Source organism: Poromitra crassiceps (assembly GCF_964638095.1).
Source record: "Poromitra crassiceps genome assembly, chromosome: 3".
In the NCBI taxonomy this organism is placed as follows: Eukaryota; Metazoa; Chordata; class Actinopteri; order Beryciformes; family Melamphaidae; genus Poromitra; species Poromitra crassiceps.
In genome coordinates this window covers 10,716,852-10,734,351 of record NC_139625.1, presented here as the reverse complement: position 1 = coordinate 10,734,351, position 17,500 = coordinate 10,716,852, and the positions used below count along the sequence as shown (strand labels likewise).

General features: G+C 45.0%; 1 protein-coding gene and 2 pseudogenes across 3 annotated transcripts in view; 1 reads left to right on the top strand and 2 right to left on the bottom strand.

Annotated features, from left to right (window-relative positions):
* LOC310772910 (midkine-B-like) overlaps nucleotides 1–17,500 on the bottom strand; it is a 32,277-nt gene that overhangs the window by 12,471 nt on the left and 2,306 nt on the right. The gene's annotated exons all lie outside the window — the stretch shown is intronic.
* LOC310772666 (transitional endoplasmic reticulum ATPase pseudogene) lies at nucleotides 7,373–9,793 on the bottom strand (annotated as a pseudogene). The gene has a single exon. The product of its transcript is annotated as a transitional endoplasmic reticulum ATPase pseudogene (transcript).
* LOC310774185 (E3 ubiquitin-protein ligase RNF114 pseudogene) lies at nucleotides 13,268–14,002 on the top strand (annotated as a pseudogene). The gene has a single exon. The product of its transcript is annotated as an E3 ubiquitin-protein ligase RNF114 pseudogene (transcript).

Sequence of the window (17,500 nt, the reverse complement as noted above, 5' to 3'; positions counted from 1 at the left end):
ATACCACTAACACAACACATCACCTGAACCAAGTCCACTCCCTAATACCACTAACACAACACATCACCTGAACCAAGTCCACTCCCTAATACCACTAACACAACACATCACCTGAACCAAGTCCACTCCCTAATACCACTAACACAACACATCACCTGAACCAAGTCCACTCCCTAATACCACTAACACAACCACATTACCTGAACCAAGTCCACTCCCTAATACCACTAACACAACCACATTACCTGAACCAAGTCCACTCCCTAATACCACTAACACAACACATCACCTGAACCAAGTCCACTCCCTAATACCACTAACACAACCACATCACCTGAACCAAGTCCACTCCCTAATACCACTAACACAACCACATCACCTGAACCAAGTCCACTCCCTAATACCACTAACACAACCACATCACCTGAACCAAGTCCACTCCCTAATACCACTAACACAACACATCACCTGGACCAAGTCCACTCCCTAATACCACTAACACAACACATCACCTGGACCAAGTCCACTCCCTAATACCACTAACACAACACATCACCTGAACCAAGTCCACTCCCTAATACCACTAACACAACACATCACCTGAACCAAGTCCACTCCCTAATACCACTAACACAACACATCACCTGAACCAAGTCCACTCCCTAATACCACTAACACAACACATCACCTGAACCAAGTCCACTCCCTAATACCACTAACACAACACATCACCTGAACCAAGTCCACTCCCTAATACCACTAACACAACCACATTACCTGAACCAAGTCCACTCCCTAATACCACTAACACAACCACATCACCTGAACCAAGTCCACTCCCTAATACCACTAACACAACCACATCACCTGAACCAAGTCCACTCCCTAATACCACTAACACAACACATCACCTGAACCAAGTCCACTCCCTAATACCACTAACACAACACATCACCTGAACCAAGTCCACTCCCTAATACCACTAACACAACCACATCACCTGAACCAAGTCCACTCCCTAATACCACTAACACAACACATCACCTGAACCAAGTCCACTCCCTAATACCACTAACACAACCACATTACCTGAACCAAGTCCACTCCCTAATACCACTAACACAACCACATTACCTGAACCAAGTCCACTCCCTAATACCACTAACACAACCACATTACCTGAACCAAGTCCACTCCCTAATACCACTAACACAACCACATCACCTGAACCAAGTCCACTCCCTAATACCACTAACACAACCACATCACCTGAACCAAGTCCACTCCCTAATACCACTAACACAACCACATCACCTGAACCAAGTCCACTCCCTAATACCACTAACACAACACATCACCTGAACCAAGTCCACTCCCTAATACCACTAACACAAGCGATGAAGGACTTCGTGCTCCACCAAAACTGACTTGAACTCAGTTTATTCATTTCCATTTCCTAGATTTAGTTCTTCAGTGACTGTGTTTCAAACAGATTAAAAAACATCAGCATACACCACCTGTAGCCAATCCTACTGCTATGATTGGAGAGCCGTGTGTCCGTGTGTGCTCGGATCATCTTCTCCAGAGTCCCCACCCTAGAATTGAGCGCGCAGAAATTCTGTTTATCTTAATAATGACGTGAGGTTCAGTTAGAAACAGCCGGAAGAAATACTTTTTACTTTTATACTTGATTACATTTCAGAGCCTGTAATTTTTTTACTTTGACCTGAGTAAACAAGTTGAATTAGTACTTCTACTTTTAAACAATGTGTGTACGTTCCCCATCTCTGTTAAGCATACGCATCAAAAGATTTCATCTGCCATTTATTTTCCCATATACATTTCATAAAATGCTTATAAAAATAGTTTTACTTGGTCAAACCAAGTGATTCAGCTATATCTGGAATCAGGTGAGATTTACTGTCAATGGGTGAGACCATAGAACATTTCACCCAGACCAAAAAATAAATAAAAATCAAAAACATAAATTTATTTTCTTTTTTACGTTTACTCATTCTGACGGAATGGAAGCCCCCTCTTCGCCTTCTTTTCAGTTGTGGCTAACAGACATGATCTCTGTGATATGGATGGAGAGACTCAGGTTCTTGAGAACCAATTCGCTTGAAAAAATTCTATGCCATCTGGGTCCCGTTTTTGGCCTACTTCAACGAGGTTAAAGATGACGGGTGACTCGCCCAGCTTCTTCTCTCTCTCTCTCTCTCTCTTTTTGTGGCCCCCTTGCTTGGGACCAGGGACGGACTGGGATTATAATTCAGGCTGGGCATTAGATACCAAGCAGGCCAGGCCGATACGGGCGAACGCGCCGAAAAATTTGGGCCGTTTGAAGCCCAATTTGGGCTGTTTGAAGCCAGATTTGGGCCGTTTGAAGCCAGATTTGGGCCGTTTGAAGCCCAATTTGGGCTGAGTCCAATTTTACAATGAGATGCACCCACTTTAACCCTGAATAAAGTAATAAAACCACTAGTAAACCAATAGGCGGCACATGGCCTGCTGTTCAGTGACTGGGGGCACCAAAAAAATAATATATATATATATTATTATTTTTATTTTTTTGCAGGCCAGGCCAGGCCACCGGGCATTTGGCTGACGTGCCCGATTATGCAGTCCGCGCCTGCTTGGGACCCCATGCACATCATGATCATAGACACGTGAGCAGATAGCACGGCTGGTAGCCTGTTTTTGTACACATGTATGTATATTATTATTATTATCGTTATGTATTTATTTATATACTGTATATATATATATATATATATATATATATATATATATATATTTAGTTTATCTTCTTTTATCTATCTTTTATTTTTTCTTTCACTTACTGTCTGAGCTTGTATATGTGTGTTATGTTCCAAGAAAAAACTGAAAATAAAATATTTAATATTTAAAAAGAGTTGGCATGGAGCCAACATAGTGTATGCTAAAGTGTTAGCATTGAGCCAACATAGTCTATGCTAAAGTGTAAGCATTGAGCCAACATAGTGTATGCTAAAGTGTTAGCATTGCGCAACATAGTGTATGCTAAAGTGTTAGCATTGAGCCAACATAGCATTATGCTAAAGTGTAAGCATTGAGCCAACATAGTGTATGCTAAAGTGTTAGCATGGCGCAACATAGTGTATGCTAAAGTGTTAGCATTGAGCCAACATAGCATATGCTAAAGAGTTAGCATTGAGCCAATGAGTATGCTAAAGCGTTAGCATGAAGCAACAGAGCCAATCTACCCAGGACACATGAATGCTTTGGGTCTCTATGTCCCCATCAGAAGTTGACCAATACAAACTCAATACTGGTGTTGTTTATTCTGTACGCTTGGTCCCTAGATGTAGGAGTCCTTTTGGTCTCGAATTCATTCACAGAGCTTACAAAGTAAGTGATGGCCAAGCATTAGTTTGATGTAAATGTTTTGGTCTCTTAAGAACACACTGGATTGGAAAGCCAACAAGTGACAAGTTTGCCAAATTAATGTTGTGGATGTTTATAGCTGTGATGAGATGATACCGGGAGAAAGTAAAATGACAAGGCTACAAACTGAAAGGAAGAGTTACAAACACTAGTCCAAATGCAGTGTGAGATTTTACAATCATCTATGGAGTAGTTACTGTAAGAATCTGTCTGACACTGCTGTCGAGCAGAAGAAAACCCAGACAGAACAAGTATAAACTCCCCCAACTGACATGTCTTCTCTCTGCTCTGATTATCTCTGTCAGTGCCTAGAGGTCCATCTGCCAACACACACACACACACACACACACACACACACACACACACACACACACACACACACACACACACACACACACACACACACACACACACACACACAGAGAGAGAGTGAGAGAGAGCTGCACTGAAGCCATGTTCTTACTTTCTTATGAGCATGAAAGCAATCAAAGAAAGTGTGACATAAGGGTCCGTGTGACTTAAGGGTCCGTGTGACTTAAGGGTCCGTGTGACTTAAGGGTCAGCCATAACCTCAGTATGAGAAGTTATTTTCCAGAATGATGGAACGAGTGACAGAGAGGAAAGGAACAAAGGCCATCTTTCCCCCTATGCAGTGGTTCTCAAAATATGGGTCGTGACCCGGGTCATGGACCCGTAGGTGGTGGGCCGCCGCAGAGTAAAAAAAATAAAAAAATGAAATCTTCTACCCCTTGCGGTCGCCAGCGCACATTACTGTCTTTCGGAGACTGTAATAGCGGGACCAACCAGGTCATGCTAGCTTGTCGGCAATTGCAAGGCAGCTAATAAACGCTCCAAAGTCCAATTTTGGCTAAGGAAAAACTGGTGGGGTCCCCTTGCCCTCTCATCTCAAGATATCTGAATGAAAATTGGTTACACTGTGATGTCCAAGGGTGGCTTCACATCCCCTTAAATATGACATTCTCAGAGAAAAGACTGGGATGATATGACATGTCATCATTTTTATAAATTCTAGATTTAGGCAAAATAAACAAGACACACCTGCTCTACAGTCATACAAAATATCCACAGAGATCTGTTGTGCATGTGACTTTTTAGCTTAAATAGTTTGTCTTTTTGCAAGTAACAACAGTATACTATTTTTCACTTGAAGCAGTACGTACTATTGCAGAATCATTCGAGAATGATTAGTTCAGAATCGTTTGTTCATTCCTTTTCGCCCAGCACTAACCTAACACGAAAGCTATGCGTTCAACATCGCAAAGATATGTTCGTTAGGGTTACTGTAATACTCCTGTCAGTGCCCCTGAGCAAGGCACTGACAAAACAACTGGAGTTGGTCCCCAGTGGTACGTACTGGATGGGTCAAATGCATATACAGTATATAGATATACTACATTTCCCCACAGCGTAAAAAAAAAAAAAAAGTATAAAAAAAATCCTACTGAATGCTGGTGGACGTTAGTTCCTGTACTTATGGGTTCTACTCAAATCCAATATTATAGTTTTGAACTTAAAGTTGAAGTTAGTTTTGCCCAGGGGGGGGTGCCGGATTGGCACGTTCCGGCACTTGAATGAGGCGAATGAGGGAAGTGTGCAGTGAAAAAGATCACTTCCCCCCCAGCGTGTGTGTGTGTGTGTGTGTGTGTGTGTGTGTGTGTGTGCGTGTGTGTGTGTGCGTGCGTGCGTGCGTGAGTGTGTTGCTGTTGACTGTATAATTAGGGATTTCGAAAAGCAGCCGAGCCAAATTACTTTCTATCTGTCCCTATATGACCTACTAACTACCGTATACTGGAGAGGCCGACAGACAAGAGAGAGAGACACAGACAGACAGAGAGAGAGAGAGAGAGAGAGAGAGTAGTACAGTATCACTGTCAACCCAACACAGATTTAACACACACCAGTGTTGTAGTCGAGGCACGTTGGAGTCCGAGTCCAAGCCACTAAAGAAGAGTCTGGAGGTACTGCTTCCCCCCCCCCCCCACGCCCCAGATGAGGTCAGTACCAGGAGATCTTCTGTTGCTGGGCAGAGTTCATGCTTATCTCAAGGCTGTCGAAACGGGAAAATGTACTGAAGGCAGAAAGTACATTTTAATTGGAGAAATAATATGTTGCTTGGGAACGGTTCCGGAGATGCTTTCCGTTTCCGGAGATAATACCTTTCTTGTCCTAATGAGGATCAATTAAAGTAGATTGGACAGCTATGAGGATAACCCGCACACCCGATGTCCCTCTGCTGGAAAAGCCTCAATAAATACCCCACAGGCTCAGATCAATGCAAAGGTTCTTCTGCCTTTTAATTTAAGACATCAGTGGACATCAAAAAGTGGTGTTAAAAAAAATACGTAAATTAGGTGTCGGAAAAGTTTCAGTCTAATCGACTATCAGTGCTACTGGCAACGATGTTTCACAAGATGATATAGACAGAACACCCCCCCCCCAACCCCATAATCATCTGAGCCCACCCAAAAATTACTAGACATCCAGACGAATCCGTAGGTTCCAGCCATGTTATTCTAGCCCGCTGGGAAGCGGGTGTAACATAGCTCCAAAGTCGGCAAAGTTTTTGACAAATGTAAATGGGCATAACTACTCAATTGGGTCCCTTGACCTCTCACATCAAGATATCTGAATGAAATTGAGCTAATTAGAACCACATGAGTCTTAGCTTTAGTCTTAGCTTTTTTGTTTGGAGCCCAGTGAGCTGGTTCCTTTCAATTCGGCAATTAGCCGATTGAGTGCACCTTGCTTAGGATGTGTTCTTATGAAGTGTAGTGTAGTTGCCAGTGTAGATGATAGTAGATTAGACTGAAATGTTTGCTGCTTTTTAATTCACTTATTATCTATATTGGGAACCCCTGGGCCAATGGAGCTGGAAGGTGGGTGCTGAGGGTGCTGCAGCACCCCCTGGTGGCAAGAAATTGGATTTTCGAAATTGTTAGATTTGGCTGTCTTGTGTTTATATACCACCAACAAAATGCATTAAAAAACAGTTTGTGCTTCCTAGCTCTAATCTTATTTCATACGCTCTCTCTTCAAAAGTGTTTGATTTTCATCATAATCTGGTTTTCCATAATAATAATAATAAGTTCAGTGTTTATGCCTGTGTTGCTGTCTGTTGTAGTGTAAAACGACTAAAGGGAGAGCAGGTGCTTACATGAAAGTGAGTGAGAAAAGGAGAAGATACTGAATAATGACATCACAACAGTATAATCCTAATGTTAATTTAAAATTAAATATTCTTCTAAATAAAAAAACTAAATAAAAAAAAACGTCAGATTTTCTTCGGCGCTGCCCTTGCGGGCAGCACCGAGTCCCTTCCTTACAGCACCCCCTACCTAAAAGTACTTCCAGCGCCACTGCCCTAGGCTACATGCTTTCTCCACCTGTGTTCCTTTTTTGCATTTCTCTGGTGATTAAACGAAGCACACAGGAATCTGGTGAGAATTTGTGTGAGGACTGCACAATTAATCAACATTTTATCCAAATCGCAATATGGCAATATTTTGTTAAAGGCAAAACATGTGTCAAAATGCCATTTTAAATTAAATATTGTGCTGCAGAGATGTTCTGGCCTACACATCATATTCTACAAACTTAAGAAAACATCTGTTTGGTACAGATCCCCGCAAAGATCACATCATATTAATCATTTTAATATGTTTCAATGAGAATGAGAATAATGATGTAGAAAATATTATTCCCTCAGATATAACAAATTGCTGTATTTAGTTTATTGTCGCCGAGGGGAAATTCTTTTTCACAATATAAGGAGAGCCAACAATACATAAACGCACATCATCACATACTGTAAAGTGATCGCAGCACTGACCACTGTGGGGCAGTATATGTTTATCCATAAGGGTCGCCTCGAAAGTGACATGCTACATCTCAAGGGCCTATCCATTCAATAAAATCTCTTCATCATTCATCCATAAAGGTCATCATCGTTGTCTTCGTTGAAAACTGGGCCACTGCCAGTTCCCCCTGTGCCTTTGCTTGGACCGCTGCCCCCTGTAGCACTGGAGGGAAACATGAAGGAGCCGAAACCACGACTCTGCTGCAGTGTCTGTGCAAACATCTCATATTTGCGGACGTCGTTGTCGCTGACGGAGCGACGAGCAAAACGCATGGCCTCTTCAAAGTGGTCCTTCCTGATCTCAGGCACAGGGTCATCTTCCTCCACCTCCATAGCTGATGGGTTGGTCTGCCTCTCCCTCTCTCTGCGGATCTCATTCTCGATGCACTCTCTGATGGCCAGCTTACATGCCCGCTGGCAGATCTCGGTGAGATCAGCTCCAGAGAAGCCGTTGGTCATCTTAGCCAGGAAGTCCAAGTCCACGTCCTTGCTGATTGGGCTCTTGCGGAGGTTGGCCTTGAGGATGTTGATCCTGCTCTTCTCGTCAGGCAGCGGGATGTAGATGAGCTGGTCCAGACGGCCGGGTCTCAGGATGGCAGGGTCGATGATGTCTGGTCTGTTTGTGGCTCCGATGATGAAGACGTTCTTCTTGCAGGACATTCCGTCCATTTCGGTCAGGATTTGGTTGATGACTCGGTCGGCTGCTCCACCGGCGTCTCCCACACTGCCACCACGGGCCTTGGCTATGGAATCCAGCTCATCAAAGAAGAGAACGCATGGGGCTGCCTGACGAGCCTTGTCAAAGATCTCTCTGACGTTGGCCTCAGACTCTCCGAACCACATAGTGAGCAGCTCAGGTCCTTTGATGGAGATGAAGTTGGCCTGGCACTCATTGGCAATGGCCTTGGCCAGCAGGGTCTTACCACAACCAGGGGGACCGTAGAACAGCACACCCTTGGATGGGGTCATGCCGAACTTCAGGAACTTGTCTGGGTGCTCCACTGGATACTGCACCAACTCCTGCAGCTCCCTCTTGACATCATAGAGACCTCCGATGTCCTCCCAGGTGATGTTGGGAACCTCAACCACAGTCTCTCTCAGAGCTGATGGGTTGCTCTGGCTCATGGCCCACTTGAAGTCATCCATGGTGACAGCCAGGGAGTTCATGACTTCAGCATCAATGGTGTCATCCTCAAGGTCGATCAGGTCCATCTTCTTTCTGATGGCCTGCAGGGCGGCCTCAGAGCACACAGCAGCCAGATCGGCACCCACGTGCCCATGGGTCTCATTGGCCACTGGTTCCAGGTCAACATCATCAGCCAGCTTCATGTTCTTGGTGTGAATCTGGAGTATCTCCAATCTGCCAGTGGCATCGGGAATGCCAATGTCCACCTCCCTATCAAAACGCCCAAATCTCCTCAGAGCTGGATCAATGCTGTTGGGTCTGTTGGTGGCAGCCATAACGATGACATGAGCTCTCTGTTTCAGGCCATCCATGAGAGTCAGGAGCTGAGACACGATGCGCCTCTCCACCTCTCCATGAGTCTTCTCTCTCTTGGGAGCGATAGCATCAAGCTCATCAATGAAGATGATGGCAGGAGCATTCTTCTCTGCTTCCTCAAAGGCCTTTCTCAAGTTGCTCTCACTCTCTCCCGCCATCTTACTCATGATCTCAGGGCCGTTGATGAGGAAGAAGAAGGCTCCAGTTTCATTGGCCACGGCTCTTGCAATCAAGGTCTTTCCTGTTCCAGGGGGTCCATACAGGAGGATTCCACGTGGGGGCTTGACTCCAATGGCCTTGAACAGTGCAGGGTGTCTGAGAGGCAGCTCCACCATCTCTTTAATCAGAGCTAGCTGCTTTCTCACTCCTCCTATGTCATCATAGCCGACCTCAGTCAGGGACTCCTCCTCATCCTCTCTCCTGATGGGCTCTCCGTCACAGTGGATGACCGTATCAGGAGCAACGATGCAGTAGGGAGAGGGATCAGTCTCCACCACCTTGAACTCCACAGCACGCATCCCTCCCCTGACCAGGAAAATATCACCTTTGCGGATTGGCCTGTACGCCTCTAGAAAGTATGGCTTCAGGTAGACCTCAAACAGGTCTCCAGTCATTCCTTCTACTGTGTCATCTATTGGGAGAACATGGATCCTTTTTCCATACTTCACATCAGGGCATGGCTGAATGCTGATGACGTCCCCCAGTCGGACCCTCAGGTTGTTGCGGACGACCCTGTTCATGCGGACCTTCTCATCAGAACAGGTTTCCTCAGAGAGCACAACGCACACAGTCTCCCTCCTCTTCTTTCCTTTCATCAGCACTGTGTCTCCACGGAAGATCTGCAGCTCATCCATCTTGGTCTGACAGAGGGAGACCACGCTATTGTCTTCATTGATGGATTCATCAACAATCAGTCTGTTAGGCCTCTTTTTCTGTTTCAGAATTGCAGTGGATAGATCATCATTTTTGGATTCCTCTCCCATGGTCATGGTGTTCCACCTAAATAAACTAAGAAAATATAGCTAAACAGTGTTGCCAGGTGGGAAATGTTGAATTATCGTACCTAAGGGTAAAAATTAACGTTTTTAGAGGGAGATTATCGTACGCGAGCAGCGGCTTCTTCTTCTTCTTATGGCTTTCGGGCAGACTGGATGCCTTGTGTCTTCCACCACTTCTATAGCCTCAGCCAGGAAGGATTTGTGACATCACTGATGACATCACCATTGCTCAAGTGACATCACTGATGGCATCACAATTGCTCAAGTGACATCACTGATGACATCACAATTATCTGATTTATGACATCACTGATGATGTCACAAACAGACACAGCCTGCAAAATTGTGACGAACCACCGCCCGCCCACTTAGGCAATTTTAATGATGATGATGATGATTTAAATCCTATAATCTTTTTAATCACAACACAACATTCAACTTTCCATTTTTATTAGCGCTGCTCTCACTGTCAACAAGATGGCCGCAGCAACCGTGGTGATGCTGATCGAATAGTATACACGGCCACATCATTCCCCAGACGTTAGGGTCGTCTGGTGAATGGTAGTTGAGACATGAGAGGCACCAAAGGTTTGGTCTGGCGGTTAGAGCTTGTGGTGCATAAAGCTGGTAGAAGACATCTCTTCAGTCCAGGAAACGTCAAAAGGGTTGCATTGACTTTGTATGTAAACTCGATGCCAGCGAAAAACTTTAATAGGTCGGTGTGAACGCACCTTTACTGTTAATTAGTCCCATCCGTAACACTTTATAATATCTATACACTATTAAGCATTAGTTAAAGGAGAATTTCGTTTTTTTTTAACCTGGACCCCTCTCCTCACATTAATTATGATCTGACGACTCACCCAGTGATCTCCGCAGCATTTCTGGCCGTCCTAGCGTTGTTTTGAGATCAATAGCGTCAAAGCCAGTCGTAAAATGGAGCTCCGAGGGGGCCAAGTGGCAGCCTGTCTTTCCTGCATCTAAATAGCCAGTTTTATTCCCGTTTTCGCCACATATCATCATAATCTCATCCCTCAACAACCACCAGACTGATATTTCCCCCCGGGCTGTTTCCTGGACTCTCACAGGGATCAAATTACCTCATTCGTGATCTCGGTCACCAAGTCTCGTCAAGTCCCGCGATACTTTCCTGCCGGCTGGCCAACTACCTGTAGTTTTTCCCCCGGGGGAAAATGGCAGCGGCGATTAGTGTCAGGCAGTCTGAATGAAATTGAATGTAACGTTCCCAATTCTATGTATTAAATTCTAAAAAACAACCCTCAACATTTGGGAAGGCTAAGCCACACAACTAGGTTAGTTATAATCTAACTTCATGCTTCAAAGGCGACTTTACGACGATGAGGATGGTAAGGACTCAATTACAGCAGGTCTCCGCTGATAGACACTGAGATCTCTGTTACAGGCAGGCACTTCATTACGCCTCCTCCTGACCAGGCGGTGGCGCTCTATGTGATTACTATGGTAATGACGGAGCAGGGGTAATCTGCTGTGTGTGGGGCTGTTCACACATAACGTTTGCATTTTTGCATGGAGAAAGCGTTAACCTGGAGCATGTGAGTAGAGGGACTGACTGACTGACTGTGATATTAGGTGAGGTGATGCTAAGCTAACGTCTAAAGCCTACCTCAGACAGCATCTCCGATGGTTGGATGGATGGCATTAGCGCTTCGGAGCGGACAATATTGTTGTGAAACAAGCGAAGGCTCAATTCCAATACATGTCCATTGTCCAGTATCATCCATTTTACTTTATGATCACTGTTACACTAACGTAAATCCACGGCTTACAAGGTCCGGTGTTCTGACCAGTGTGATTAACGTTACAGCTGCAGCTAAATAGTGATCACCATGAAACGATTGTCTCCCAAAAAGCGATTCTTTCTCCACATTTCTTGTGACTAACGTTATGGGAAACGACAGTGTAGTCGGTAAACTACTGCAAAGTTGTGAATGAGTTTTATCGGGCGTGCGCTATGAAGAAGCGTGCATCTGTCTCCTTCGGGAGCATATCTTCAGCCACCATTTTCGGGATGAGCTGGAAAACTTCCGGTTAAAACTTTCAAAATAATGTTACTTAAACAAAAGTAAATAGCTTATTGATGCACGTTGGAGGAGAAAAGGGTATTTCAACGAACGAAGCAGCAAACCTTGTATCAAAATACTCGTTGTGATGTTATATGGCGTGAAACTATGGCTGTAACGCATTACTCAAAATCAATAAGGTTACAACTCACGTTACAATAAGCCTTTTATTTTGAAATCAACAAAGCGGATGACGTACTTGTACATTCTGGCTGACTTGACGCCCGTGCAGTTCATGCTGCCAGATCCACATAACGATGCATGCGTAGATTTAGACCATTTTTAAAGGGGTGGGGAGTGGGGCGAGTACCCGGACAGCAGAAACGTTACTCGAGTACTGACGTTATGAACGAGTACTCGAGTACCCGAGTACTCGCGCCCATCCCTAGTACATAATGCAACAAATGTTTATGTATTGTATAATATTGAAGTGTGCCTTTATTACTTTTTCAAACTAGTAATAATGTATCTCAATTCTGAAGTGTGCCTTTATTACTACTATCAAATTAGTAATGATGTTGTAATTTCCACTACTGTCTGATGTGAACCAAAGTGCCCTTCTGGGACATGTATTAAACTGATTGATTGATTGATTGATTGATTGATTGATTGATTGATTGATTGATTGATTGATTAAGAGTTACGCCTGGGCCTAGTGACGGTAAGGACTCAATTACAGCAGGTCTCCGCTGATAGACACTGAGATCTCTGTTACAGGCAGGCACTTCATTACGCCTCCTCCTGACCAGGCGTTAAGATTTACGCCTGGGCGTAGTGAAAAGAAGGCTTAAGCCCTCTTGGTGCAACCGGCGTAGCTGTTAGGTCGTAAAGTTACGACCAACTTAGCTTAAGACCAGTCGTAAGACCACTTGGTGCAACCGGACCCAGCTGTCCGTGGCTAAGATGGGGGTCTGAAGCCAGACTCTCACTTATTTTTTGTGACATCACTGATCACTGATGATGTCACAATGGGATTTAAGACATCACTGATGATGTCACACATCACTGGGATTTATGACATCACTGATGATATCACAGTGGGATTTATGACATCACAGTGGGACATGGGACAGACAGACAGACAGACAGACAGACAGAGACAGAGAGCCATGATGATGATATGATGATGATGATGATGATAGGTGAGTGATGTAATCAGGTAATCAGTGATGATGTCATCAGTGATGTCACTTGAGCAATTGTGATGTCATCAGTGAAGATGTCATCAGTGATGTCACTCAAGCAATTGTGATGTCATCGGTGATGATGTCATCGGTTAAGGTTACGGTTGGTGGGGCATTGACACTCTCAGAATAAACTAAATTGTGAAGCTTGGAGGTTGGCTCTGCACAGCAAAAGAGAAATGTCTGATGGAAGCGGCAACATGACAGAGTTTGTCTGTCCAATCTGTCTGGAGATTTTCGACAGTCCCGTAACAACACAATGCGGACATACGTTCTGCCACAGTTGTCTGCAGGGGTGTCTGCGTCTCCAGGAGCCTGTCTGTGCTTTATGTAGGGCAAAGCTGCGGTATTGGAATACAGCTACTGAGCTAGATGCCCTCATCCACTCATCTGTGGGGGCTTGCAAAGGCTGCGCGGCTCAGGTGGGCCTTGCTCAGATGAGAGGCCACACAGCTGCCTGTTCTAAATACCAGGAGTACATTGAGGAGGGCATGAAGACTACTGCCCAGAGCCAGCCTGCCAGAACCAGTCCAGTACCAGTGAAGACTACTGCCCAGAGCCAGCCTGCCAGAACCCGTCCAGTACCAGCGGCGACTACTGCCCAGAGCCAGCCTGCCAGCATCAGTCCAGTGCCAAATCGTTACACCTTCACCTGCCCTTACTGCAACTGCCAGAACCTGGATCAGGGTGGCCTGGTTCAACACTGCACTACCCAGCATGCTTTAGACACACAGCGTGTGGTGTGCCCTATCTGTGCCTCAATGCCTTGGGGGGATCCAAACTACAGGACGGCTAACTTCTTCCAGCACCTGAGGATCAGGCACAGCTTCTCCTATGACACCTTTGTCGATTACGCCACAGATGAGGACACAATGATGCAGGAAGCTCTACAGCGCTCCTTCATGGAGAACTGAAGCCTGACGTTCAATCCACCAGAGAAGGAAGCGAGGGAAGGAGATATTGTGTACCGTATCATCATTCCACCATCAAAGGGAATTGGTATTAACTATAAATCTAGAGATTTGTTATTCTGAAAATGTATCTCGTAAAAAAAGAAGCATGATGTGCTCTCTATTTTAGGAGTTTACTGGTGTGATCATCTTGTATCTTCCCCTAAATGGAGCCTGTAGACTTGATAGATTGTTGTATCCACTAAACCACGTTTATTTGACCTGTCCATTCGTTGCTGCCATTGTTTCATAAAGCCAAAACAAGCGCGAATCCGCAATAGCTGCAGCCAATCAGAGTTGATTTGTGACAGACATTGATCATGTGACACACCCGTGCCAGAACGATGCATCCGCTTCAAGTGAGGACCAACATTTTCTTGTGGACCGACCGACCACATGCAGCTAAAAATCCAAAGTTGTGTTTAAACTAGAAAATGAAAATGTATGTGAGCCGAGTACATTAATAAACTATTGATTGTCTGAATAAAGAGGCTAATGTCATGATGTAAAAAGGGGGTTCTACCAACAGTGTTGCCAGATAGGGCGGTTTTCCGCCATTTGGGCAGGGAAAAAATGGGCTTGTGGGCGGGTTTACAGCTCCCGGGTCCCCAGTGAGAAAGCACCCTTAATTTCTCCCTCTCTTTCTTTCTTTCTTTCTTTCTTTCTTTTTTCTGAGCTTTCACTTTCCTCCTGGCCATGCAGGGCTAACTCAAAGGCACCACAGCAGTCTATTGTGTGAGAGAGGATGTGCCTGTTTGTGTCAACCTCCTCATTATGCTTAGGGATCCCTATCCTGTAGCCTTCATCACGCTGAGCAGCTATGTTTACCTTCCCAAACATGGCTGCATGGTCACATTGCATTTCCCATCTGGACCCTAGTTTGTCCCCGTGCTTTTCTCTTATTTTTCCCTGATATGTGCTTTTCCATCCTGTCTGAGTCCATGCTGGCTCTGATCCTGACGTCTGGAAAATCAGACAAAATAAAGCTTCTGGTTGACACTCTGAGCTTCTCCTGCAATGTTCTTCTCTCAAAAGGCCTTGTTTTGAGCAACTCAACTGCATTTTCGGTCTCTATTCCAGCTTGCTAGCTGACACTCCCGCCGTCTCTGTCCAACTCTGTATGCTCAACGTCAATGACTCCTCGCACTCTGCTGCCTGTCAACCTAGTGCCCTTTGGGCTGTGATGTTAGCAAAAGCATTCAGATGATGCTGTCAGGGCGCTGCTGCTGCTGTGTGCCCGGCCCCATATACAGCTTATAACGAGAGGCAATGCTGTCAGGGCGCTGCTGCTGCTGTGTGCCCGGCCCCATATACAGCTTATAACGAGAGGCAATGCTGTCAGGGCGCTGCTGCTGTGTGTGCCCGGCCCCATATACAGCTTATAACGAGAGGCAATGCTGTCAGGGCGCTGCTGCTGCTGTGTGCCCGGCCCCATATACAGCTTATAACGAGAGGCAATGGGCAAAGACCAGACCAGACATACGTGACCAATCAGTAACTTAGACAATGTAGTTTGTAGAACATCCATATCTCATAAATAACACTGACTGAGTGGCCTTGACAAAATAACTTGTTGCCACCTCTTATTACACATCTCCATAAAGTGCTCATTGGTTGTCCAGTCTTCCTCATATGACCTTATACTTTTTGACCAAAATATGTTCTATATTATTATAATTCTTATTAGTATAATAATAATAATTATTTATTATTATTACTCTGTTTCATAGCAACGAATGTGTGCACAGATCTGCATAGCGAGAGAACATAATGCAAGGCTGCAGCATTATATGGGTCTCACGTTGCCATCCACCCGCATGAGATCATCTGTCTTGTGAGTGTGTGTGTGTGTGTGTGTGTGTGTGTGTGTAGGTGTGTGTGTGTGTGTGTGTGTGTGTGTGTGTGTGTGTGTGTGTGTGTGTGTGTGTGTGTGTGTGTGTGTGTGTGTGTGTGTGTGTGTGTGTGTGTGTGTGTGTGCGTGTGCGTGCGTGCCTGGCCCACTTTTTACACACCAACAGACAAGATGCAACTTAAGTAGAATAACAGTCAATATGGACTGCTGCACTTTAAACTGCATTCGATTGTGTTTGCTGTATATCCTCAAGGTGTCTTTGTCGTTCTTATTATTATTGTTTTATGCAGGGAGAATTACATTTGGGGGCAATGGGCCCTATCTTCCCACTGGCCTTAGGCACAAAAACTGGCGTTAAACGCAAAAAAACATGCCTTGCGCCTGCCTCGGGAAGATAGCAACATGGTTTTAGGCCCCCGAAATGCGCTTTACGTCAAAGAGGCATGGCGCAGCGCCAGAATAGGCCAGAATGGGCGTTTCGGCCTTAAATACCGGCCTAACGATATCTTCCGCCCTGGCGTTAATTTAGCGCTTAGCGCTTTTCAAAACCAGGCCTCATTCAGTGCGCCGCGGATATTGTGCGCCGACACCAAAATATCGAGTGGGCCGGTCCACGCCCACTAACCTGCGCTGCGCCGGGCGCTGGGCGCAGTTTCTAGGCTGATGCAACGATAGAGACCAAATTATGTTCATTCCTATACTGTGTCGGGGACAGTGTTGGGCAGTAGCTTGCTACAAGTAGTGAAGCTACATAGCTTAACTACATTTCTCAGTAGCTTGGTGGTAGCTTCACTACTTTTGAACCAAGTAGCTTTTTCAGTAGCTAAGCTATTTATAGACCCAAGTAGCTTGTAGCTTCCCGCAAAAGCTACAAGCTACTCGCCAGAGAAAATCCATGAGCAAAGCACGCAGTGGAGATTTCTGCTGCGGTTTGGATTAAACAGGAGGAGACATTGCATATGTCAAGTGTGCCTGTGTAGCCAATAAAGCACTTCCAGTTCCATTATGACGGACAACAAGACAGTGTTGTTGTTTCATCCTTGCTTTTTAGCATCCTTGCCTCTCTTGCAGCAAGACCCGGCACTACTCTGCCTCTGACTGGGTTGGGTTTAGGCAATGAAGACTGACGATTGGTTAAGGGTAGGGCAAAATATGTCATGTGCTGGCGAAGTCACATCAGCAACGAACTTTGAAAGATGGCAGAGCCAGAGGGAGCCACTGGCAGTGATGAAGAAGACTTTCAGGTTTTATTGTCTGTTTTTGAATATTGTGCCAGTGAGAGTTTCAGTGCGTTTTATAATATAATAAACAATCAAAATTATATTCTCTTTTACCTGCCTATTTGTTTGGTTGAAAGTTGTTCCACATGAAGTTAATTCAATGTGAGAAAAAAGTAGCTTTGATGTAGCAAGCTGCTTTTGCCATGTTGCTCGTAGCTTAGCTTGCTACATTTCTCTGGGGATAGCTTCAATGTAGTTTAGCTATATTTAATTGAGAGTAACTGATAGCTTAGCTTACTACATTTTCCAAGTAGCTTGCCCATCACTGGTCGGGGACACCCCTGCTCAGGCCGTTGAGAGGTTACAAGCCGCATTTAATACTCTACATCG